The following is a 26,528-nucleotide window of genomic DNA, read 5'->3' as shown; positions in this document are numbered from 1 at the left end:
AAAATAAGACTTTTAATTCAATGAATCAAAAAAATAAATAAAAAATTCTCTGGTTACTTAGCGGCATGAAATTTCACAAGGGAAAAAAAATGTTATCCTCCTTAAATTTGTATAGCACATCAACAACACCCAATTGTTCATTTAAATTTACACATTTTATTTGAATAAAATATTATTTACAAATTGTGTTTACTGAATCTTTTTTTCCCTCCAAAGTTATGAGTATCAGGTGGAGGTGACATCACTAAAAGATATCTGCAAAAGATGAGCTCGCTCATCTCCATGAGGTTGAGCAGACATCTTCTGAAGGAGAGGGGAGAGACTAGGGGGTGATGGGGTTGGTGGGGAGCATTGCAGGGAAGACATCTTTCACCCTGTTGATGATCTTTTCACTTCCACCACCTAATGCTATTTTTTTCCCCATCGCAACAATTTTGGACATATGAGTGAGAGAAATAGTCACATGGTCTAATATCAAAACGACTTTTTGAGGATAAAATACTTAACATGATAAGGACAAATAATATAGAATACCCTTTGACCCACAGAGATTAGATTTGCCATATGATGTGTCAAAGTAAGATAATCTTACATTAACATCATATCCAACAGCATGTAGAAACATGCTCGTAATCATCTGCATGAAAAAGTTTCATTTTGGAAAGAAAGGTCAGGGTTATGGGTCAGGTAAACAGCACTATAAGGAAAAACCAACGAGTCAAGTATCTTTGCAGTTACAGCAATTCGTTCATCCCATGCAGCTATCAGATTGTGTTGCGGTGATTGGTATCCAGGAAAGTAAAGTAAATAATGGTAAGCCATAAAAGTCATTGAAATTTTCTTTCTTCAGGAAAATAGCACGATACAAAACTCTTCACCTAGCTCTAAAAGGATGGAAACCGATTACTATTTTAGAAGACATGTACATTGTGATGTATTTATCTAGGACCACTTGGGAAAAGTTACGCTGGAAGTGGTCTGATATCCTCGGCTACTTGCAAAGAAGAGAAATGGACTATGAAATGGACCTCGGTGATTGTTATATTCTGAAATGCCAAGATTGGGAACTAATACTTGATGATACAGGAGCTGATGGAAGTAAAGTTTTTTCTATTAGTTGTGAAGAAGCTGAGAGCTTTTCACCAAAAATGTATGACATTGATAATCATTTACTATTTTTGGAAACTGAATTACCACCTGTTCTTATCATGGGGAAAATTATCGCTAATCATTTAAATTCATCAATGGTAAAATTAGAATTTCAAGATTTTATCCAATTCGATAAAGATTCTTTATTTTGGGACATTTACGAACATTTTACAAAAACTGTTTGTGTATATTTGCTGACAAAAGAATACACAGAATGTTTAGGGAGGCATGGTGTCATTTCCAGACTGATACAATATCAAATGTATGGAAGTGTGGTTACCATGGTATCTGATTTAAAAATTCTTTTGCATGACCAGCTATTTTGATGTAATGTAACCAAGAAACAGTAACAAAAATTTTATTCATTGAACTCTTTGGAAAATGTTAAGAGTCTAAACTAAATATTGTGAAATATTTTTAGATAATTACATGTTTCGAATTTTTCTCAGTGAATATACTTGTAAATAGTATTTCAGCAAAATAAAATATGCATTTGTAAACTTAAATGAACAAAGATGTGTGCTTTTGTTGTTGTGTTTTTCCACAGTGAATTTTTTACTCAGTTATTCTGATTAGAACTTGATATTTACGTCCACAACTTTATATAACTGGTAATTAATTTACGGAATTAACAACGCATATGAAGTATATTAATTAAAGATAACTTTAATGAATCACTTCTATATTTCGGCAATGTCACATTGCCATCTTCAGGAACATAAAGATATGGTATGTGCACTAAGGAACTAACAAAGCAAATGAGGAAGAAAGTAAGAAACTAATTTTGTTCCTAAAGTCCTAATGGTGCCCTCTTGCGGGCTAATTTGGTAGTCTTGGCAGTTGGGCTGAAGTTCTCATAATGAAAGTCTCCCAAATTTGGGGCAGTTTCATGCACCCAAATTTGTTGAGGTTAGGAACATTTTTTAGAGCTGCTGAAGATTCTTTGAATAATCTTTCGTATTTAAACTTGCTGCGAAAGATTATTTTTGTTTTCTTCCAACGAATTTTATGGTGGGTATCTAAGGCATGGTCTGCCAACCCAGAGCGGCTGTACTGGTGAAACTGGATGTAGTCTTGGTGTTCTGAAATCCTGATATTTGTTGTTCTGCCAGTTTGGCCAAAGTAGGACAATTTACAGCTACAAGGGACCTGGTATACACCAGGTAGGTGGCCAAACTGGCAGAACAACAAATATCAGGATTTCAGAACACCAAGACTACATCCGGTTTCACCATTACAGCCACTCTGGGTTGGCAGACCATGCATTAGATACCCACCATAAAATTCGTTGGAAGAAAACAAAAATAATCCATCGCAGCAAGTTTAAATACGAAAGATTATTCAAAGAATCTTCAGCAGCTCTAAAAAACGTTCCTAACCTCAACAAATTTGGGTGCATGAAACTGCCCCAAATTTGGGAGACTTTCATTATGAGAACTTCAGCCCAACTGCCAAGACTACCAAATTAGCCCGCAAGAGGGCACCATTAGGACTTTAGGAACAAAATTAGTTTCTTACTTTCTTCCTCATTTGCTTTGTTAGTTCCTTAGTGCACATACCATATCTTTATGTTCCTGAAGATGGCAATGTGACATTGCCGAAATATAGAAGTGATTCATTAAAGTTATCTTTAATTAATATACTTCATATGCGTTGTTAATTCCATAAATTAATTACCAGTTATGTCTAACCAACGTATAAGTCTTACTACTAGAATCACAACTTTATAAGTTAATGCAATTCTGTTTAATTATTTAAAAAAAAATCACAACTGTGAAATTAATGCCAGAATGGGGAAAAAAGTGTTGAAAACTAATATCCATGTCTTGATTATTTTAGAAATTGTCTAATGCTACCTATTGACATTATTTCAGTTATCTGAAAACAATTCGTTGACATAATCAAAAATTTGAACTGTTAGAATTTGGTTGTTTTACAGAGAGAGAGAGAGAGAGAGAGAGAGCACCTAATTAACTCAAAACGTGACTTTAACTCTTAAAGTTTGGTATAGAAAAAATGTTTGTACTCTCCAGAAAACACATATACAAATTTTACCTTTCCCCATACAAAGTAAGATAAATGCATGTGAAAACATGTCGTTGAGTCATCTGCGCAAAAGGTTCATTTTTGAAGGAATGGTCAGGGTAGGGCATGATAAGTGTAAACAGAACTATAAAAAAATACCATGGAGTTGAGTGACGTTGGACTTAATGTAATCGTTAATCCACTGCAGCTGTTGATTTGTGTTTGGTAATGTAAAAATAATGGATGAGCCACAAAATTCTTTGAAAGTTTCTTTGTGAAAAGTTCTAATTGTTTAGAATTTTTAATCGAAAGTTACCATAAAGTATACGATCAGAGATAATAATCAGTGAAATAATAATAATAATAATAATAATAATAATAAATAACTATTTATTTGTGTTTCCATATGAAATAATCTAAGAAGAAGAAGAATGAAGGAAAACGATTATGAAAAATCGACAGTGGGTGAAAAATACGAATTTTCAGTTATCATTGCTATAATTGACTGTCAATTTCTTTTGAATAAGAGTTCAAATTTATTTCCTAAAGAAATTTGTATTTCTGATGGAAAATTAGTGTAAGATATGCATTGACAGAATCACCTTGTAGTTGGAAAGAATTACCTGAAAGAGTTAAAAAACAGAATTATTGGTTAATAAAATATAACCATCAGCTGAAGTTGGAAATTGGTTCACTATCTTTGGACAAACTAAGAAATTGGATGATAGAATCAACATGCAAATATCATATATTACTTGCTGAAGGAAAAGAAAAATCAAAAACATTAACGAGGTTAATAGGGAGGCCTGTTCTTTATTTAAATGAAATTGGATGCCCAAAACGTGAAAGCATAACGTGTACTTTTAAATGCTTTTGGAAACATAATGAAAGATTCTGTGCTTTTAATAATTCTCAGAAGTATATGTATTGGATTCGAAAATATAAATATGCAACCCTTAATTTTACTACAGTAATAAATTCCCAACGAACACCAAATGAAACATTAACTTTCAGATAAGAGTCACATTGTCAAAACCATACGATGGCAATTCCACAACCATGGAAGAACCTTTGATGTATTTTTCAATTTATTTATTTTCTGTATTGTTAGATTCAGTAAATACAATTTGTAAATAACATTTTATTCAAATAAAATGTGTAAATTTAAATGAACAATTGGGTGTCATTGATGTGCTATACAAATTTAAGTAGGAGGATAACATTTTTTTTCCTTGTGAAATTTCATGCTAGAAAGTAACCAGAGAAATTTTGTGTTTGATTCATTGAATTAAAAGTCTTATTTCTTCATGCACGCCTTCAAATATTTCAAGAAACTGTCAAATCTTGGAAGCAAAAGGAATAATCAATATTAAATTAATAGCCAGAATTTTAGTGGAGAAGAATTCACCTGAAAAGTTACAATACTGTAAGAATTTGGGTATTTTATTTTACAGAGCCATTGGTTAATAATATTACAGTCAAATAAAAGCTAACATAGAAATTAACAAAGTATATATTACAGAGTTCATTTTCATTTGAAATATTCAACTGTTTGAAGCAAAAGGAATAATTGGGTATTAAATTAATAGCCAGAATTTTAGTGGAGAAGATTTCACCTGAAAAGTTACAATACTGTAAGAATTTGGCTATTTTACAGAGCCATTTGTTAATAATATTACAGTTGAATAAAAGGTAACACAGAAATTAACAAAGTATATATTACAGAGCTAATATTCATTTGAAATAATAAGAAATAACTATTCATTTGTTGTGCTGGCAAAAGAAATTTCTAAAAGAAAATACAATGGCTAGTTCAAAAACCTTGTTTCTCGCAAATATCCCTTAAAAATTACTCATGCTAAAGAAAAATAAATAAATAAATTTCAGTTACAGAAATAGGTTAATAGCACAAGGAATCACAGGTAAAATGAATAGTCAATATTGGTTTTAAAAAATTAAATGTAAGCATTAATTTGCTACACGAATAAATTCCGACCATAACGAAGAATGAATAATTTTAGGATATGTGTCATCACGTTCACCTGAATGCCAATCACTTAGTCATATGTAAGTATTTGAGAAATATCCAAACTTGAGGAAATGCTACCTTTTGAACAATACCGCAATTTACAGATGTGACTCAGGTCATCTTCATGAAAGACCCTTTGCGGAAAACCGCTCACTGGGGGATATTGCTCATCACGATAACATAGCATCTACAGTCTGTAATCTAAAGGAAGAAGTACTCAACTATTTCAGGTTACAGCATTTACAGAAATTTCAACTATTTTGGAATATATATATTTTTCTTTTTTGGAATATTCGTATTTAGAAGAACAATTCTGGAAAGCTGTAAGTAAATTTAAATTATCATTAGAATTTCTAGAATAAATACAATAGGTTTTGTAATTCATTTAAATGTTAGTTTATTTTAATTGATTTATTTTAAAATACCCTAGAAATACTACCATATAATTAAATTATTCAGAAAAGCATAGTACCAAGATGTTCCCATTCTGGAAAGAAATGTGAGTTAATTTTTTTTTAACTTAAACATAACAATTGATAATTGTAATTTCAATAATCAATGCTTGTATGTTTCGGAAAGCATAATTCTAATATTGAAATTTTTTTTTCATAAGAATAATCATAAGATACATATTAGAGTATCAACATGGATACATTAGCAGCTTTTCATGCCTAATATGTGTGTGTGTGTGAGTGTTTAAGGGACACCAGTATAATTAAATTATTCAGAAAAACTTGAAACAAGCCTGCCATCACGACTTTCTCTAAGAATTCCCACCTTTTAACAGGAACGAAATATCCCAAAATGTATTGGATAATTAGTACAGCCGTCTATAGAAGAAAAAAAACTGCATGTTTGTGTGACATTAGTATATATAATTAAATTATTCAGAAAACCCTAAACACAGATGCCATCACAACTCTACTCTACTCTAAGAATTCCCACCTTTAACAGGAAAGAAATACCCCATAATGTATTGGAAATTAGTACACCCATCATTAGAACCACACAAAATATGACGACAATGACAGATGTATGTCACCCTGGGAAAATTCCAAGATATCTTATGTCAACAACATTGTCCACAATTCCATAATCAAACCAAAATACCATGTGATATCACAGAGAGACATATGTTCCCCAGAAATTTCCAAACACATAACATCACAATTCTTATTTCTAAATATCAACAAACACACAATGTGATGTCCCTGATAGACAAGGGCCCCAGCGAAATTTCAAATATTCCAAGCTCTATAACAATAAATATTCATGTCACGATTCCTTATCTTATCTTGATCTTGATCTGGTCAGAAGTGTCTACCAATCATGACACGATTCCTTATACACTAATATATCTCTCTTTTCCATTCAAAACAACAACGTTACTTATTTACAACTAACAAATGACATCACTTATCTTCATCTGATAACAACAAACATTCTTGTTATGATTCCTTATCTTATCTTGATCTTCATCTGGTTCAAAGTGTCCCACCAATCACAACACAAATCTTTATCTCTACCATCACCCATAATACCATATGCGAACAAAACACAAGAAGTGAAGCCATTGACATGAATCCTATCTCTAAAATCACCCATAATGCCATACGCGAACCAAAATACAAGAACTGAAGCCATTGACATAATATGCCCACAGGGAAATTCCTAACATTCCAATCCCATGAAGACATGCCCACAATGACGTCATCAACCAATGATGTCACGATTCCTTATTGTATCTTGATCTTGATCTGGTCACTAGTGACAGCCCTACTACTTACAGGTTAGGCAATTATAACATGCTTCAGAGTGAGCTTGCAGCCATTTCATTGCAGAACATATTGCAGGGGAAAGATCTTAGCAGTGCATGGGATAAAATCAGCAGGTATCTGAGGAAGGTGATTTGTGTCTCCATGGTCAGAAGGTCAAACAAGACAGGCATTATATGGATGAGCAGTAGTATCAAGCTTGATCTGCAAAAAAAGAAAAGTTTATGGAGAATTTACAAGGAGAAAGGAGACCAGTACACCCACGAGCAGTACAAGGCTCAAGCTAGGAAGGTTACCAGCATAGTAAGAAATCAGATTATGAGAAGACCTTAGCCAAGGAGATCAAGAGTAATCCCAAAGAGTTCTTCCAATATGTGGCTAATAAAAGGAAGAATGACTTTGGAAGGATAATATTAGTGGGTGCTGATGGTATTGAGGTGACAGAATGAGATGTAATAGTCGAATTACTAAGTGGTCACTTTTCAAAAGTCTATCACCCAAGTGAGGAGATCTCTGTACCTGTAGCAATAATCAATGTGAGAATTGAAGTTAATAAATCAGAAGTACTTAGTACATTGCAAAATTGAAATGAAAGCACTGCTGTAGGTTCAGCTCGGGTGTTGCAAAGGAATGAGCACAGGAATTGTCAACGCCTCTCACTTGGTTATTTAAATTAAGTTTGACCTATGTTATGGTCCCTAGGGAGTGGAAGTTAGCCAAAGTGGTTCCTTTGCATAAGGGTGGCTCTAAAACTGCAGTAGTTAATTACAGACCAATCACCATGTCAGGAGTAGTGGTAAAAGTACTAGAAAAGTTGGTTAAAGACAAAATTCAAGAATGAGTGGATCAGGATATGATACTCCATAGGGACCAACATGGTTTTGTTAAGGTTCCATCCTGCCTTAGCAATTTATTAACTTTTTATAATAGAATGACATCTGAGATGAACAAAGAAAATGGCTACTCAGTGGTACTTCTGGATTTTTCTAAGGCTTTTGAGAGGATACCCCATGCAATACTGTTGCGCAAATTGGAGCAGATGGGTAATGGATACTAAACTGGTGATATGGAGAGGAGAATGGCTCAAGGAAAGAATAACAAAAGGTGGTGTATGGAGGAGCAGAGTCCAGGATGAGACAGTTGACCAGTAGTGTGTGTGTGTGTGAAGTCTTTGTGCTTTGGCCAATGTTGTTTAATTTGTACATAAGCGATATAGGAAATGGCTTAAAGAGGGATATTCAGTTGTTTGCTGATGATGCAAAGTTGGGTAGCGCAATAAAAAATCAAGCTGATGTTGAGAGTTTGCAGGATGATTTAAATAAGCTGGTAAAATGGGCAAAAGGAAATGGATGTCAGTTCAATAGGGAAAAGTGTAAAGTTATGCAATTTGGGATTAAAAGATTACCAGCTGTGTGCTACATTGATGGAACAGTACTCCAAGAGATTGGTGAGGCTAGGGACTTAGGGATGTTGGTAGATAGAGAGATGAAGTTCAGGGAACACATTGCTAAGGTGTCCAAGATGACACATAGGATTGCTTTGTTATTGAGGACACACTAACATCCAGAGTTAAATAGGTTATATTTCCCTTTATAAAGTGTTGATACTTCCATATTTGGATTACTGCACTGAGGTCTGGTCACCTGGATTCCTTGGAGATGAGGAGGTCGTGGAGTACATACTATCCACAGTTAGTGAACTAACGAAGGTTTCAATATAATGAAAAACGAAAACTAAAGTATCAATATAACTACAGGCAGCTACAAACAACCAGGAACAGGTTAACTTAGCTCGTCTTACTCAGCTATACCGCATATCGTTAAAAACAATGCTAAAAACAAAGATGAATCCGAAAACAATCCATGCTATAAACTAATAGTGAAATCAGTTAAACAGCGAGGAAACTAAAAATATGATCAAAGAAAAAATAGACCCAAGTAAAATGAAAATCGGAATAACAGAAATGAAATATATTAATAACGGAGCAGTCTTAATTGAATCCAAAGAAAATACTGACATAGATTTGCTACATAACGAAATCACGAAGGAAAGCAAAGACACGTTAGTAGCAAATCCCAGAAAGAAATATCTTCAAAGACTAATTATATATGATATTCCCAGTAAAATTGGTATGAACAACGCAATCAACTCAATCCGCATGCAGAATGAAGAACTCTTCTGAACCGATACAAAGCTCACACAGAAATTTATCATGACTAAAAAAAACGAACAAAAGAAACTTAATTATTAAAGTTGATCCAACATTGAGGACCAAATTGCTAAAAACTGGTATCAAAATGCTGTGGAAAATTTGCCATTTTGCAGACTATGTAAACGTTCTGAGGTGTTTTAACTGCAGTGAGTTCAGTGACTACCCACGGAATAAGTCTGAGATGAACTGCATAAATTGACAAAATCACAAGCACGTGAAAACCAAACACGACTGCATGCCCATGGCATAAAGCAAAGACTGCCTGACATACAACTACCACAAGCAGCTCAAAATTCAAAATATAGATTATGGAAAGCAATAATAAAGCTTGCAGAAACATCACTACTTCCCTGGTATGTCTTCAAATAAATCTACAACGCTATATCAAGGCTGTTAATAACGTAACAGAACTCATAAATAGAAAAAATATAGGACTACCATTAATACAAGAACCCTACGACATCAACAATAAAATATGCGGCTTTTCAAGTAATTATGAAATGTTTTCAAAGGGATCAGAAAGAAAGAGAGCTGCAATACTCGTGGTCAACTCTGAAATCGAGGCAATATTAATTTCTCAGCACAGCAACGTGGACTGGGTACTTATCAAAATTACATACACAGGAATTAAAACCTATGCTGCAAGTATTATCTAAACTATCACGCTGACATAAAATACGATCTAGAAAAAATGGGAAATAGCGTGGATTTTTCCATCAACCACGGCTTAATTCTAGTAACAGATAGCAACGCCCATTCGGTATTATGGTTTAACGAAAACACAAACAATAGAGGAAAATTTGGAAGAGTTCATAGCATCGAATTTCCTACACATACTAAATGACGATTGCAACAGTCCATTATTTGAAAATACCAGAGGAAGCAGCTTCATTGATCTGACAATAGCAAACAACGCTATTTTATCGCGGGTTTCCGAATGGAAATGCGAAGAAGAGGAAAGCTGTTCTGACAATCGCATATAAAGTTTCATTATCAGTAACTAAAATTTAAACGGAATACACAATACAAACCATCGAATGAATACCAAATATTATAAAAGCATTAAAAAGAGAATTTTCATGCTTAATCTCAGGAGATCACTATTATGCGAACAGCGAACAACAGCCAAGCTTTGACAAAAACCTAGCCATCTGGGCATCAGAACAAACTGATACAGAGTTCCTTGCTTCTGCGCTTTCATCAAGTCTGATAAAATCCAGCAACCAAACACTCAAAACAACCAATAAGCTAAACATCGATGGAAGAAAATCAATACCTTGGTGGAACGACGAACTGACAGTTCTAAGAAAACGTGTTAACGCACTCAAATTTTTTTCCATACGTCATGATGATGATGTCATTAACACGAAAATGATATTCCAATTTATTGCACAGTTCAACAACTTCTCGAAGTATATTTACTGTGAGGGGGACAGGTTTTTCTTTCATTTCACTATCGTTTTCTGGATCTTCGACGATATCTAAAGTTAATCGATATCCAATAATATCATCATCATGTCGTTTGGAAAAAAAAATTCTATTTTGGACTGCTTAAATCATGTTGCATCTCTGCTAGTGCTGAAATAAGACCACAAACTTCAAATGCCTGCTGGAAAGCAGCTTGGCCTGGATGTGTTGCAAACAGTGCAACCATGCAAACGTCTACATTATCAGCTGAAATCATTACTCTGGCACAGGAAATTGTTGGAAAAGGTTTCGATACGTTTAGCCAGACTGATGTAGACGAATTGCTTGTGGATAATGCCTGAAGTAATGATGATGATAGTATTGGATATCGATTAACTTTAGATATCGTGGAGATCCAGAAAACGATAGTGAATTGGTAGAAAAACCTGTCCTCTTCACTGCAAATATAATTCGAGAAGGTTTTGTGCAATAAGTTGAAAAATCATTTTCTTGTTAATGACACAAATTCTGAACGACCCTTTAAATTCCAACGTGAACGGAAGAACTGGAGAAAAAAAAGCACCAAAGAACAGCAATTTCTTTGGAAATGAACTTTGCAATTTTAGATCACTTAGCAAAAGGAGAGGGATCTAAGGCGATTGGCAAACATTTTAATTTAGGTGAATCTACTATAAGAGCAATTAAAAAGAATGAAGTCGCAATAAGAAAATGTTCATTTTCTAGTTTATCGAATATAAATTGAAAAGTGTGCTTAACGTAATCTTTTTTAAAAGTAGCAATTATGCCTTGATCTAATGGCTGAAGAATGCTTGTTGTATTGGGTGGATAAAACACTACCTGCACATTCGGATGTTCTAAATGCGGATGACTTGGTGCATTGTCAACAATTAATAAAACTTTAAAATCGAGAGCTTTTTGCTTCATACATCTTTCCACTTCTGGTACAAAGCAATTATTGAACCATACAGAAGTTGTTACCCAGGCCTTTGTATTAGCCATCCAATGTACCGGTAGTCTATGCCTTTTAGAGCACGTGGTCTTAGAGATCAATTTACTAGGAGGGCTCAATTTACTAGTCAGCCTCGAAGGGCCTCCCACAAAAATATGAAATTCAACCATGCCTTTCCCTCTTTTCTTCAGGTTTTCAGCGGGAGCATGGAGACCAGGACAATTCAGATATCTAGAGGTTGCATTAAACGTATGATGATACTTTTTAACTAAGGTCTCGGTTTAACCTATGATGTTCTTTTGAACAAATTGAATTGTTCCATTTCTGAGAAGAATCAACCAGTTCGAAACCACTGTCAGGTCAGCGAAGACTTTATCAAATGCAATAATAAAAGGTGAATATACAGATTTTCGGCAGTGGTCGAGTTACTTTAATAGATAGTGCAAGCTAAGTCAACTCCGATGCCTTAACTAGTACTACTTAAAAATATCCTTGCTAAGTAGGATGGACATTGATTTATTTGCCAAGTTTCGTTTTCAGTAATTTGATTTAAAACTTTCTATGCAGTTAAACATGTTTAATTATTGTTAAAGTAGTACTTCATTTGTAAAAAGAAATCGGCGAACAACACTGCATAAGTCAACGTAGTGAGTACATTGCTGTGAAATGAATAACCAGTGTGATTGAAGTTTGGTTTTAAAAATTTACAGTGCCATGTTTATTTTATAAAAGTGGAATGCTCAGAAAAAATATTTGTTTATACCAAGAATTTATGGGGGGGGGGAGAAAGAGAGAGAGAGAGAGAGAGAAAGAAAAGAACACGCAATTGCTTGATATGATAGCCAGAAAAAAGAAATATCAGAGAAATAAATCAAAAACAAGAAGTTAGGTAGCTCTAACGTAACTATGCCGATACTGCTGTGATTTAATTACTATAATTTATCATTTTAGTTACCTTTATAGTTATTGGGAATCTTTTTTATTTTAACTCTAACACTTCAGAACCTATCCAAGTGGGCACTATCATCTGCTTACAGGATGAGTCAAAATGCAGTAAATTGCTGAGACTATAGGCATTTCAAAAGAACGTGCAGGATATACAGTATTTTGCATGAATAATTGCAAATGAAAAATCTTGGCTCAAATTGAGTTGCCACGTTGCTCACAGCAGATCAAAAACGCACTCCCTTCAAAATCTGTCAATAGTGCTTGGGGCATTTTAACAAGAATAAAACTGATTTTGCACGTTGATTTTTTTTTTTATGTTGGCCCCATATACGAGAAGTTGGCAGGTCAACCTATAGTACATTTGTACCGTATATGGGTATTGGGTTGGGAAAGCAGGAACTTGTGTTAGATCCTGAATGGACGAATTTTAAGAAATTATTCATTCAGAATCTAACATAAGAATTTGGCTAACTCAGATAATACCTGGTTAACAGCATACAGTTCTGAATTTATGTTGTATAGGAAGTTGTGTAATAACATGTACATCGCACTAGAAAAATCTTGTAGTTGAAAACTAAACTGAAGGATTATCGGATTAAAGAATTGTAATAAGGAAATAGTAATATAATCTTGTCCCATTCAGCTGTCTTAAACTTAATAAGTTGCCAAAGAAGTTAAGAGTACGAGTGCAAAGGTCGATTTTCATATGCACGTATCGACCATAGTGCGGTAATCTACAACGTATGGGGAAGATGACGCAAGCCCGAGAATACAGCACCTAACGGCAGCTAGGACTTTGAGGATCATCTTGAGGGCATAGACACTAAGGATCATGTGGAAAAGAAGGAACGAAATATAAGGCAATGCGCGCAATAATGCGAGGCTTTTTCTTCTGGTTTTTCCTGACTTCACCTCGATGATTCCCGACTAGCGGACGGAATAGGGACGAGCGAGAGAGTCCCATAATGCCAGATAGCAGACAAGCATTCTGAGTAAGCTGAATGCCTGTGTATGCAGTCAAAATATACTTCTATGATACTTCTATGGAATCAGAAGTAAGATTCCATGACGAGCAGCACGCGAATCATCGGCATACGCAGAAATTGTGCAAGTCGCCAGATGTCCCACTCAAGTTGGAGCAGAGACAACACTGTATCGAGGCAGTGAGAAGTTCGAGTCCAGAAGAATGTAAAACAAATGGCGTAGTCGTAAGCCTATTGCAGAAGCAGCCGATCGAATGAGGACCCGAACAACACGTCGCCGTTAACAGACCTTCGGAAAAAGATTGGGTAACGTAAAGACCTTTACTATATGTTTGAATGAGACAGAAGTTAATGTTAGATCATATTAAGTGGAAAATTCATAGTGGACTATAATAAGAATTTGTATTTTGAGATAGAGTAAGTCTGCTGAACAAAGGAATGTCAGGAGTGAAATTTTAGCTGAAGATGACTGAGATTATATGTGAATTTATAATTTTGTAGATGATCTATACCAAAATAGTAACTGGTTTTGAAATGTTTTTCAATGTAGCATGCAATAAGAGTTTGATTTAGAATAACATAGTTAGCTAGTTTAATGTTTTATAATTTGTGTGTGATTAGCAATTTGATCTGTGAGTGCTTTGTTAAATTTGTATTGAGTAAATAACTTAGCAAGAGATTTTGAAAAGCTTAGTATCCTATTCCAATTATAGTCGTAAAGTGCAATTTGTTACATGTTTTAAACATGTAACAAATTGTTTTTAAACATGTTTTGTTGTATATGCCTGACTCATGCTTGATTTCGAGAATTCAAATTACCACTTGCAAAAATTTAGAACCATAGCGGTGGGAACTTAATGAAAGTGCTTGAGTAATAGATCATTGTCCACGATTGCAATTTGTACCAGTATCTATTTGGAGTATATTAGAATGAGTGCCAATTAACCTAGGAACATTCCCTGAATTTGGAATAAGCTCATATTATAGGACTCTGGCTGGCGCAGCAATAAAAAATAAATTTGCCATTGTCCGAAAAGGAATCACTCCTAGGTAGAATCGTGTTAGGCACAACCTTAAGGAAGTATATTAATATATCATATCAGTGAAGAAAGTAAGAAAAATTAATAAATATAAAAGGAAGAGTGAAAGAAAGATACAAGTAATTAGACAATATATTATATCAATAACGAAAGTTAAAGTACATATAATACTTGTTGACATTTGATTTGAAAGCCTCTATGTTGTATTCCTTCTGAAATATGTCAAGTGGAAGACTATTCCAGAGTACTGTAGTAGCAGGGATGAAGGAGGAGGAAACGAAATTTGTTCTGTGGTTTTCGAGGTGTACTGTGAAAGGATGTTGGGCGGCAGCTGTACGTGTTCCAATGTGTTTAGCAAGGGGTGGGGGAATTATTGATGCTGTTTCAGATGAACATTTCCCATAGAAATATTTATAGAATATACAAGTCGCAGAGACCAAGCGTCTTGGTGAAAGTGAGTGGAGCGAATTAGTGAGAGATGGATCATTTATTAGTCTAATTGCTTTCCTCTGTATTGAGTCAAGCATTTTGAGGGAGATTTTAGAAGCCTCACTCCAAATGTCAGAACAGTATTCGATAACTGGGCGGATTTGAGATTTGTATAAGGTTAACAGCTGTTTAGAGGTGAAGTAGCGTCTTGAGAGAAAGAGGAAACCTAGTTTTTTTGGAAGCTGAGGATGAAATGGTTGTGGTGTTTATGTCAGGAGAGTCTTGATGTCATGGTAATTCCGAGAAGAGAATTCTCATTTTGTCTGGGAATATGAGTGTTATCAAAAACAATCTTGGGTAAAAATGGTTCTTTTTTGTGAGAAATAAGACAGAACTGAGTTTTACTAGCATTAAATTTGAAAAGGTTATCTGAGTCCCATTGGTGGATTGGCTTGGAGATCAGAATTAAGGGCAGTAGTGGTTGATGTTCTGTGGGTCGAAGTGAGTTGTGTAGAGTAGGGTTTGTCAAATGAGAGGGAGGATTGTAATGTGCTGTTGATTTATTACTATGGAAGAGACTTGGATTCACCATTATACACCAAAATCCAAAACAGAAGTCAAAGCAGTGACAGAAGCCGGCTGTTCAGCGCCAAAGATGTCAAGTTATGGGATCGGGGTTTTGGAATGCTAAAAGCATTTTGTTTATTAATCATCTTGAAAAGTTGAAAACCGTGGAATATTATTCAGATCTTTTAACCATACTAGACGAAAACGTTCGTGAGAAGAACCAGGTTTGCAGAAGAAAAAAAAACATCTTTCATTAGGACAATGCACCTTCCCACAAAGGTGATTTGTCAATCTGAAAATTAAGGGATCTGCACTATGAACTCTTGGAATATTCACACTAATATGGCGCCCTTTGATTTCTGTCTCCTCCCAAAACTAAAACTCTTCCTCACTGGTCAGCGTCGTTTTTCTTCGAATCAAGAAGTGATTGGAGCTGTAGAGGAGTATTTTCAGATCTTACTGAGAATCACTACAGGGACGAGATAATTATTCCAGTGCTGGAGCATCGCTGGAATAAATGTATTAGTATGAATTGCGATTATGTTGAAAAATAAAACTAATTTCGAAATTATAAATTCGTGTTTTCATTGTTAGGCCGAGAACATTTCAGGCCACCCACGTATGTATTGGTACTTTATACTTATTGATTTTACATAGTCTAGAAACTCGACTATGGAGACCAGACATGGAACGTTTTCAAGCCAGCTCATATCTTCAATAAATGGAACAGTGGTCTTGCAATTGGCGATGAAATTCACTTCCCACCTTAATAGAATCACAAATATCTCCACGCCTTGCGGGATTCAAACCTGCAATCCATTGGTTGGAGAGCAGATACTCTAACTACTTGGCCAACCAGGCTGGCAAATCTTTGTCAATTATTTAAAATTATTTAAATATTTATACAGTATATTGGATATATAAGATATTTATGATAATATAAGTTATTATTATTAAAAATAACAATAATAACTACATAGATCATTGCGCATGAAATTGCAAGTGTTTTCTGCATTCAAGCAGAGAGTTTTTTCCAAGTTCAGTAATTACATGCTAAAATGTTTCATAGATTTATGTTCTGTAACAGGTGCTAAGGATGCAAGGAACATATAAGGACATCAGGACTTCAGGTTCTTTGTTCATTTCGTTCTAGTTCATCCTACACATTGATTTTTTTGCTACATTGCAAAGTGGACTGCGATACTGTTGCCATCATTAGTCAGGATTCTCATCCCTTTCATTCCACTGCTGGTGAAAGAAGTCAATAGAATTGTCACTGTAATGATGTTGTTGGAAAATGCTTCTCGCTTTCTTTTTGATCGCTGCAAATAGATGGTAAGCTTCTTCTTCTCTCTCTCTCTCTCTCTCTCTCAATGAATGTTATGTTGCATTCTGTAGTGTGTCAGAGGCAAATGTTGCACATTATTACTTTCACTGTAATAAAAAGATAGATGCAGACTTGAGTGAGTGGCTTCTTAGATGTGTATGGATGATTGATATATAATTGCTCAATTCTCAAGCAAAGTTGCTTGAGAATTGAGAATTATACAGAGAAGAGACCTTTTTCCAATAACGTAGAAATAAATTTGTATGACACAGTAGAATTGTGCGAATAAAGATTATTTGTGTAATGTTTGTCTTCTATTATAGGCTGAGAAACGCCAACTTCAGATATCATGTCAGGTATGGTTTAGATCAGATTTGATAATCACTATGTCTTCAGTCTTGTTACCATAATTCAGATTTGCAAAGGTTTGGGAAGTATAGGATATCATTGTAGGATACAGGATATTTTAGAAGTATAGGATAATTGGAATCCTTATTTTCCTTGGAGGTATCACATAATAATAACAATAATACTATTTTACGATGCTACTTGACAGCCTATTCTTAGATTCTCAGGTAGAATTTGAATTGGTCTATATTGTTAAATTGTTGTTTGAATGATATCTTTGGTTGTATTTCAATTGTGTGAATAGTATTATACATAATAATAATAATAATAATAATAATAATAATAATAATACTTAGAATATAGGATATTTAGGATATGAAAATATGTAAAAAATTATTCATTCCATAACTTTATACACTTACCTTCACAAGAGTAATTAAATAATAATTAGAAGGTTTAAGAACAACACCATCTAAATATGGATTTAATATCTCTCTTGGCGAATGGAATGACATGTAAATCTTTGGTGACAGAAAATGCCTGCTGTAATTCCATGGGTGTACATGTACTGCTATTGACAAATCTGCAAAGATTTTTAAAGAAGATAGATCGATTATTTTTAGGTTATCCCATCATAGAGAAAACATCAAATTTCTTCTTATTATTATTACATGACACCTCCAGGGAGTCCAAAGAACATTGGTAATTATGAGGAATCTGTGGAAATAGCTTGCAGCTGTAGCATGGAATGAGAAGTTGCCTGGAGAGATCAATGCTGCATGGGTGATATTCGAAGAAGTGTCTAGTAGAAGCGATGTCTAAATGTATTCCAAAGGGCAGAAGTTTAAATAAGGTAGGTATGCAGTGGATGAATGAAGAGATTAAGCATGCGATATAGAGAAAAAAAGGCACTGTGGAGGAAACATAAGACTAATGGTAATAATCAGTTTCACGAGGATTACAAAGAACAGGCAAGGAGCGTGACTTGATTGATATGGGTAGTAAACGTTCAGTGTGAGCAGCAGTTAGCTAATGAAGTCATAAAGAATCTTAGGAAGTTCTTTCAATATGTAGCCGAATAAATAATAATTATAGAAGAATGACACCTGATTGGGTGTGTCTTAATTTAGTATGAGTCTTGCACTGGGTCAGGTTCCAAAGGAATGGAAGCATTCTTTCATTATGCTTTCATTAGCAAATTATAGGCCAATCTCTGTATGAGGTGTGAGTTATAGTGTTGGAGAGGCTGCTGAAAATCTGAGTCCATAATTGCATTGACAACAGTAGGATTATCTTTGATGGACAGCAGGAATTTTGTTAAGGTAGGTCATGTTTTAGTAATCTACATACTTATTACAATAAGATGACAGCTGCACTGGATGAATAAGATGGATACATAGTAGCACACTTATATTTGGAAAAACTTTTGATTGATTACCACATGATAAGTTTTTAGTCAAACTAGAGCAGAGACTAGTCCATTGGATTTGAGATTAGCTATCTGAGAGGTTTCAGCAAGTTATGTATGACAGCGCTTCCCAAACTGTGGCCCGTAGGTTTTGTTGAGGGGGAGGGCGTGAAATAATGAAAACAAATTAAAAATGTTTTAAGATTAAGTAGATTTTTTTATCTTAAAAGAAACGTATTTAATTTTTATTATTTCTTTTTTGTTATTTTTTATATTTTAATGAAAAAAAAATCCCATATTGGTGCGAGTTCACAAATTTTTCTTCCTGCGTATTTCGGCGCTTAATGAATATTAGTAAATGTATGCTTATTCATATAAGTTTCATTTCAAAGCAGAAATCTAAGAATTGCAGTTCCAAATATTTCACCTGATATTGGTGTAGCAGTATGGAAACTCATCCAGCACATTAAATTGTTATTAAACTTCTTTTATGTTTTTAATTCTTTCTTTATTACTAATCGTTTTACTTTTCATGTGCTTGTACTGCAAATGTACAATAACAATATATCTGTCTATATAAAAATATAAGATAGCGTGCCATGTCAAATGTGTATGTAAGATGTTGAAAGTTTATTTTTCACTTGGTTAGAGTATAATAAATTTAGTTTAATCCTTTATCCAAGTGTGAGCAAACCAGGCGCAAACTTGGTTTGCTCACACTTGGATAAAGGATTAAACTAAATTTATTATGTGTATGTAAGATGCTAAAAATGTAATATGTGCATTTGATTTTTGCAATTCGCTGTGTATGTTTTGTATTGAATATAAATACAATAAATAGTACAATAATATATGTCTATATTACGATTTTTTTTCGAGGGGAGGCCGTGAAATATTTTAATTTTTCCAAAGTGGGCCTGACATCCAGACGTTTGGGAAGCACTGGTGTATGGGACAGTAATAACCCAGAAGAGGAGAGTCAATATTGGTGTGCACCCGGATCTGTTTTAGGACCATTGTTGTTTAACCTGTATGTTAATGATATTGGGGAAGATTTGGTTGGGGTTGATTGCAGATGATGCAAAGTTGGGATGAACTATGAGGAGTAGAGCAGATGTTGTAGCCTCACAAGAAGTCTTGAATAGATTGAGTGAATGGGCAACGTGAGTGGAGATGAGAGTTCAGTATTGCAGAATGTAAGGTTTTAAAATTTGGGAACAAAGATGGGATGTTGAATTTAGTCTTGGAGGGGATATAAAATGTTGGAGATGGAGGAAATAGAAGATTTTAGAATTATGATGGAATAGGATCTAAAATTTAGAAGACACATTGCCAAAATTATGAGGATAACACAACGAATTCTTGAAATGTTGCACAGAACAGTGACGTGTAGAAGTAAGGAGATTCTTGTTTTGCATTGTATAAAGCTTTGATTAGGCCATCCATTAATAACTGTGCACAGATAGCATCACCTGGTTTTCAAAAGGATGAAGAGATGGTGGAAAAGGGTGCAGAGGCGATTGTCTAAGGTAGTTCTCTGGTCTGATCTCTGGAATGTTGAACATGAAGGAAGGTTGAGAAGATGCAATTTACACAGTCTAGTAGATAGGAAGAAGAGTAGTCATATGAAAGAGACATACGGTTGGTAAGGGATTGTTATAGGATCAATGTTGAAGAGGTTTTCATAAAATGATAAAAGATTATAGGAGAACAGGAGGTCATCCCTTGAATCTATATAAAGAGTTGTGAACAAGAGAGGGAGAAGCAGGGTTTTTTTTTGCATTCGGAGTTCTGAATGATTGGAATGCCTTGCCTGAGAGTGTGGTGTCTGAAGAGAATTTTAATGTGTTTAAGTCCCAGTATGATGCGCTGTGGGTGTGACATATATGACATGGGCATTACATCTTTTAAGACCATTACTTCTGTTCTAAACCAGGACAATATCCATGCATTGTCCCACAGAAGAATAGCAACAGAAAACAATAATAGACGAAGAAATAGTCAACAACGAAATAAGAAAAACAAACTGGGTACACCTGGCATCAGATTCAGCAGATATCTCATACAACAACATTAACCACACACTGGAGAAAATATATAAGAAAGCTACAAAGAAAATCCGAATTCATTCAAAAAAACAACAAAAATCCTTGGATAACACAAAACTTCATCCTAGAAATACACAGAAAGGACGCTTTATGGAAAGAATTAAAACGATATTCAAATAACACAGCTTTAAAAACTGAATATAAGATAACAAGTAATCGCCTTACAACACAAATCAGAAATGCAAAAAGAAGCTACTACAGAGACAAACTAACCTCCGCACAAAACAACATGAAAGAAACCTGGCATCTCATTAATGAGATGCTAGATTCTGTTCCCAACACCACTGCCTCCAAAACCATAAAACACAGCTTCATGAAAGACGCAAAATCTATCCAACAACTAGTAAATGACTGTAACCAATACTTCGCAAACTCCATCCAAGAACTTCACAGAAATACTCCCCTAATCACAAAACGAGACCGTCCACTTGGACCGCGATCAAAACAGACATTACAGTTCCCAACCATAAAAGAAGCAGAACTCCTCTCTGCAATAAATCAAATGAAATCAAACAACGGCCCAGGAATTGATGGTATCAGACCTAAAGATATAAAGCAACATGCAACTAGTTTAAGTCCTATCCTACTAAAATGAATAAATAAAATATGTAAAACACGACAGATACCAAGTATGCTAAAGACCGCCATAATCACACCCATATACAAACAAGTAAAAAGAAATTTAAACAGCAATTACAGACCCAGAGCAGCATTACGAATTATCAATCAAATTATGGAGCAGATCATACTGAAGAAACTCACAGCATACACTGAGATCTTTCATATTATCCCCAAAACACAATATGGTTTTCAGAAAAATAAGGGAACAACATCTCTCTTGGAAGACTTGACAGAAGTAATTAATACCCCCTTAGACAAAAACAAAATTTCCATGGTAGTCTTTAGAGATCTAACTAAAGCATTCGATACACTTACATATTAAACCTTGTTAGAAAAGCTGAGGCATGTTGGAATAGACGGGCCTCTTCACAGATGGTTTACAAACTACCTCCAAAATAGAAAGCATATCACACGTATCGGGTCAAACCGAAGCAGAGAGCTACCAGTAACCTGTGGAGTACCACAGGGAGCTGAACTTTCCCCAACTCTATTCAATATTTACACGCACGATATTAATCAGTTACCACTCAAAGGGAAGATATTCCAATACGCAGACGATACAGCAATAATATCCATCCATAATAACGCAAGCATAGCCCAAACAAATACGCAACATGATATAAATCTGATCATAGACTGGCTCACGAAAAATTCCATACACCTAAACTCAGAAAATACAAAATTAATGATATTCAGAAATCCACTGACTCGACCAGTTGATAACAAATATATAACCATCCAACATAAAAAACACACAGAACAGCAAAACCACCACACTCACTCAGGTTGAAATAATACGATACCTTGGAGTTTACCTCGATGCAGATATGAACTGGAATAGCCACATAAACCACCTACACAACAAACTCCGAACAATAAGTGGCAAACTCTACAGGTTAAAAGACATAGTTCTCACACACCTAAAAACACTAATATACAAAGCACTATGCCAAAATATACTAAGATACCCAATAACAACCTATGCTTTCTGTGCTCCCTACAAATTAGATAGATTAAAGTCGCTACAGTACAAAATGACAAAACTGATCTTTTGGGAACAAAGAGAAAATCACGACCTTATAAACATTGCAATGGCAGAACACAAAATACTGACAGCAAAACATTTATGTCACTATGCAGCTTTGCTTTATTTCAATGCCAACTACAGGACAATCAGAAATACATACCGTATAACAAGACCTCAAACTACTAATTATATCACATATAAATACAATAATCACTACGGAAAGGCCACGCGAAACTTCTACATCCCAGACATGATAAACAAATTACCTTTTGAATACAGAAACCTTACAACCTACAATAGCCTGAAAAGAGCTCTAAGGACATACTACGAACAAGAAACACGCACCCAAAATACCATACAAATTTAATGAAACACAATATATTCGTTCAGGCTTCCAGTTCAGCGAGGCATCAATACATTCCAAGTTATTGTGCGTGCGTGCGTGCGTGTGTGTATGTGTGAGTGCGCGCGCGCGAATTTCTCAATCACAGATTTCGCAGCTATCCAACACAGCAAAAAAAAAACAATTCATAATAACCAACTGGTGTCATCCTCAGATAAGCTTACATATAAGCTTCGAGGATGAAAGGAAAACAAAATTAGTTCTCATCCAAGATGTATCATATGTAACCAAATGCATGTAATGTACGTATCACATGAAAACCAAGGTATGTAACGTATGTATTATATGTAAACCAATGAACGTAATGTAAGTAACAGATGTAAATAAATGTAAGTAATGTATCATATGTAATCAAATGTATGTAATGTATATAATAACTGTAACAAATGTATGCAATGTAAAAAAAAAAATTAATTCCCAACCCACCAAAAAAAAAAAAAGTGTGTAATATATATAATAACTGCAACAAATGTATGCAATGTAATAAAAAAAAATCTTTTAAATGTGAATCATGAGTTTACACAGTAGGTTTGTGAGAATAAGGAAACATAATATTTAGATTGCATATGTGTAAATACGGTTGTATAATCACACCTTTTCAAACTTGAAAAAAAAATAGTAAACTACAACATGTAATAAATACTACTTATGTAACTCTGAACAATATAATTGTAAATAATTATTATGATTGTTATTTAAAATAAAAAAAAAACTGTTATCAGCATTACTATTTAAATCTCATTATATGTAGCACAAAGTGCTGAACCTTGTAAAATAATATACTGAAAAGATGATCATTGTACATATGTAAATATTCGAAAGAACAATAAAAAAAATATTACTTGACACCTCCATGGAGTCCAAAGACTCATCCAGATAGGGCACTTACTCTTCAACTTTGTCTCCACCACTCAATCTACCAACTACAACTAACCGCCACTATCAACTCCATCTATCATCCACCACCACTAGTATTTCGACAGTTAATCATAAAAATCCATACCCATGTCGGGATTCGAACTCGCAGCCTTTGGCTGGTGAGTGGATACCTTAACCACCCGCAAACCAGGTTGGGTGAGGGTTTGACTGATTGGCCGAGTGGTTATATACATGAAGAATGAACCAGCAGACAGTTCCCACAGAAAAAATAGATAATTTGTTATCCTCTCAAAATAAATTAAAATTACTAAATGATCTTGACACATCAGGTTATGTAGTGAACATTTTTCCAGAGGAAGTGGTGGATATGGACTGCCCATTTCCTGAAATCAACTGATATATAAACAGGACAAAGGTAAGTCCTCAACCCCCTCAGAAATCAGACAGGTGTGTGAATCTAAAACAATGGGAAAATGTTTACACTATCCTGATATGGATTTTCTAGAATTTCAGTAATATCAAGAACCTGATACAGCAACAGAAGTATTTTCTGTTTGGGTAAAACTGAGTGAGGAACCCACCTTCATGGAATTTCACCAAACTTCATATGGACAGAACTGGAATGGTCCTGCTCATGGTGGAGAAGCAATCCTAGTGAGCATCATCGGTGCACCCAGAAGGGGGGGGCTGTAATCCTCCAAAGAAAGAGGAAAAAACACTACAAAATTTTCCAAAAATGTTTTCATAATTAAAATTAATTTTTTATTTATGTGTTTCGTGTGTTCTATTTCTATATTACTAATGAATTAACGATCATTGCAGACGCTCAGTCATAGTTCGTATGGGATGCATAGTGTGTATCGCAAATCGTCTACTCAACTCTTACCCCCCCAAGATTAAATCCTGAGTGGGCCACTTTTGTGCAATCAGACTTCTATCCATCATGTCTCAATTAATACTGCTCTGGAAGCAGTGTTGGTTCTCCTATCCATACGATTTTTATTACAGTATTGCAATGTATTTTCCATCCTGTAATGAGTTAAATGAGTTGGAACTTATAACGCAACTGCTGTGGCCATAATTCTCATTGGGAATTTTAAGAGACACAACACTCAATGGGATAGCGCCAACAAGAATGGACAGTGTTGTATCATTGAGCAAGTGCTTGACAATCATTACCTCACCTTAATTCCTAATAACGAAGTCAATACCTTCTTACATATGTATTAAATGTCAGAAATACGAACATGTCCAAACTGTCTGTAGTGGCTCTACCACCTGACGATATCTCTTCATCTGGAATACTAAGAAGATACTTTTGTGGTATAACTCCTCTAGAAGAGTTCAGTTTTTGCTGGATTTATGAAGTGCCACTATAAGGGGTATTCCACCAACTGATGTAGCCTTTAGTAATATTTCTGAGTGTTGCTGACTAGATGTTTCCAAAAGGATATCATTGGAAAATGGCTTTGTGAATGTTTCAGGAGATCCTGCCAGTCCTTCTAAACCGTTTTTGAATAAAGAAGGGTGACATTTTCAATATTGGCTTTTTACCTATTGTATAGATGATGAGAAACACTGGTACATCTATACTTGATATATCACATGTCTTTTGTTTCTTATTTATGTTATTAAATTATGTACCTATGGTATCAATACTTGGTTGGGTCATTGTTTGGGCCCCTGAAATTTTTAATGATGAAGAATTCATGCTCAAGTAATTTTCTGTTTGGTGTCAGAGCTCTCTACCCACCGACAATGGAGCCACACATGGATGTCCTCTTGCCACTGTGCAATGACTGCACTCAGTAAGGGATTGGCAGGACAACCCAGAGACTATACCAACACCACAGCAAGCCTTGTGCCCATCCTCAGAAAATGGGGTAGAAGAAATTCTGCAACACTCTTGACCATTGCAGCCCAAATTTATTAGTTGCTTGATCTGAACCGGGTCATCCAGGACCAGGCAGAGATGAGGAATAGGCCAAAGTAGTATAAAACTACAAGGATCCCTTTTCAGGATGTCAGTGAGTTGCAATTCTTGGCAAACACAGCGGTAGAGCATTGGATTCTGTGATTCTGGTGTGTCGAAAAAAAGGATCGTGAAAAAGACTAAGTAGAAGTACAGATAAAAATATGGGAAGAAAAGGAAAGAAAAAGAGGAAGAATTAAATGAGATGGTACCATCACTGGGAGGTCTCCCTCCAACATGAACAGGTGCCCATTGAAAAGGGGGACAACAATGTAGGGCTGGATTACAGGTGTGGTTACTGTGTGGAGCTCTTATTGGCTTCACTCCAAATAAAAATCTATACATTATAAATTGTAACTTGCAATATTTCTTATATTATGTATAATTTATTTTCAATATATCATTCTATGCTATTTACATTATGTTCCAAAAATGTTTCATGGATATGCCACTTTTTCTATAATATGCGTAATTATAAACCATATAGCGAAGCACTGCATAAGAGTAATGCAAATTTGCTATGCGTTCCGCATTGTCAATGAAGGAATGTTTAAAGCAAAGATAACTATTAACACAATATCTGAGTTAATAGCTGGAGTTCATATGAATAAAATACACTGAAATGTGTGGTGAAAAAGTAGTAGTTCTCTAGATCACATAAAATGGTATGAATGGTCAGGAAAGTAATCGAAAATGTCTGTGAGTTGTTTTCATGTAGTTTTGTTACTTGATTTTCTGGAGAAGATGGTCTCAGAATGTGTCAGTAGAATTCATGAGTTTGGTTTCTATTGAGGCTTTGCTGGAAACAGGACGAATATCACACTTAGATAATCTAGTTTGATATGCATGGGATAAACCTCCACAGAACTTTACAGTATACCATACAAAATCTGGTTTAGAT

The sequence above is a fragment of the Typopeltis vanoorti genome, chromosome 26 (assembly GCF_054136105.1).
Source record: "Typopeltis vanoorti isolate ZY-2024b chromosome 26, IOZ_Tvanoo_1.0, whole genome shotgun sequence".
Classification (NCBI taxonomy): Eukaryota; Metazoa; Arthropoda; class Arachnida; order Uropygi; family Thelyphonidae; genus Typopeltis; species Typopeltis vanoorti.
This window is presented reverse-complemented; position numbering follows the sequence as displayed.